The sequence below is a fragment of the Arachis ipaensis genome, chromosome B08, assembly GCF_000816755.2.
Source record: "Arachis ipaensis cultivar K30076 chromosome B08, Araip1.1, whole genome shotgun sequence".
NCBI classification, from domain to species: domain Eukaryota; kingdom Viridiplantae; phylum Streptophyta; class Magnoliopsida; order Fabales; family Fabaceae; genus Arachis; species Arachis ipaensis.
This window is the reverse complement of record NC_029792.2, coordinates 127,052,570-127,054,821: the sequence shown is the minus strand read 5'-3', so window position 1 is coordinate 127,054,821 and position 2,252 is coordinate 127,052,570. Positions and strand designations below refer to the sequence as shown.

Here is a 2,252-nt window from a genome sequence, read left to right as displayed (position 1 = left end):
AATATTTAAAAGATATCTAGTTGCACCTATGGTATAACACTAATAACGCGTTTTTATAATCCAGAAATATATATTGCTAAATATGAATCAAAGAACAAATAAATCAAAGTATAGAGTAATTAAAAAGACATATTAGTCATTGACTTTGATAAGCAGCTGTTTCATACTTTGGAGTGCCCGAAGAGATCAGAAATAATACTACTCTTGAATAATCTAGATACATATGCTACTAATTAATTTGAGAAATTAAATGTATGTTTACTCCGATCCTCCATATGATTCGCCGGTGCTTTAAGTATATAGTACAATTTGATCAAATCTGAAAAATTGGTTCTTGAGAGTTGAGACGTGCGTATGCTATCACCAACCCTCTCTAATAAGTAATAACCTTGACTTTGTTATTTCCAATATATCCACCATTTGTGGAAAATTTGAACTTTCAACTTTGTTTTATGGAAGCCACATCAAAAAAGAAACCTAATAAGAAGAAGGCATTAACAAATAATTGTTATAAGTCAACAAGGTATTGGATGCTTGCACTATATAAAGGGTTACAATCCTCACTAACTATGCCAAGCAACAAAAATAAACCCTAAATATATAGTCTTGTATTAAGGAAAAAAGAACTAAATAGGGTTTAACACTACTTAACATGGGAACCTCATCAATGAAATGGAGGCACTTGCCTCCACTCATTTATGCATTAGCATTTTGCTTTATTGCTATCAATGTTGCTTCTGATGATGACACTCCTTATTATGGAGGCCGCAACTCTCCCTACCACCCACCTCCACAGGCGGCGCCACCCACACATGAACATGAACATGAACCTCACCCACCCTATCTCTATAAGTCTCCTCCTCCTCCATCTTCATACATTTACAAATCTCCACCACCACCTTCTCCGTCGCCGCCTCCTCCATATTATTATAAGTCTCCTCCTCCACCTTCTCCTTCTCCACCACCTCCATATATCAACAAATCTCCTCCTCCTCCCTCTCCCTCTCCACCTCCTCCCTATTATTTTAAGTCTCCACCCCCACCATCACCTTCACCACCTCCACCATATATTTATAAGTCTCCTCCACCACCATCCCCATCACCACCACCTCCTTATATCTATAAATCACCACCACCTCCATCTCCATCACCACCACCACCATATGTCTACAAGTCTCCACCACCTCCATCACCGTCACCACCTCCTCCATATATTTACAAGTCACCACCTCCACCTTCTCCATCACCTCCTCCACCATATATTTACAAGTCTCCACCGCCACCTTCACCTTCACCTCCTCCTCCTTACATTTACAACTTTTCACCGCCTCCACCAAAGCAAGGCTATCTCTACACTTCACCTCCGCCTCCCAAGTATTAAGCTTGCATTAAAAGTGCTTTAATTTGAATTCTTTTAATAATACTATGTTCAACATTATTGTGGTTATAACAGGTTCTACGCCATATATATAAGGCAAGTAGAACCTAGTTATTATATATCAATGTATCCTTATATTTCAATTGATTATCATATTTTCATGAGATCCTAAGGCAATGTGACTAGAATTCTGTTTCATTCTTTGCATATGATCATAAGATCTCAGTGAAGTTCACGAACTTGTGAAACCAAAGTTTAGTTTGATAACAATATTATGATAATTAATAACCTAAGGATAAATTAAAAAAATGCAAATTTATTTTACTTTATATTTTTACAAACAATGCAAGCAGCAAAAACTGAGTACTTCTAGTTTGGGTGGGGCGAGTTCCAAAGAGAAAATAAAATGAACGTTGAAGACACTTGCGCGCGCTATCATGGCAAATATTTATGAGGAGTGATAGGGGCAGCAATTTTTAGTATTTGTACCCATCAAATAGCCATCAATGATAATTTTAATGGTGTGAGATTGGTGTGAGATTTCATTCAATGGCTCTTTTTTCCTTGCTGGTTACATGTGCCAGAATTTGGAAAAGTTGCTGCCCCTAGACTTTTCCAATATTTATTTGAAAAGAGAAAGTGGAGGAGTCCCGCACTTTATTAAAATTTGGCCAACACTTAATCAGTAAAAAAAATGAGTAATCTTATACTAATAAATGAAATCTCACACCATTAAAAATACCAATAATAATTAATTAATAATTACAAATCATAAAATTTACTGTCCCTAACATTTTTTATTTAAAAAAATAAAAAAGTCAAACATATAATGTCAATAAAAAAAATTTAAAGTCAACAAATTTATTAAAATTTG

General features: G+C 35.5%; 1 pseudogene; it reads left to right on the top strand.

The window, feature by feature from the left end:
* LOC107613933 overlaps nt 653-2,252 on the top strand; it is a 4,914-nt pseudogene continuing 3,314 nt past the window's right edge.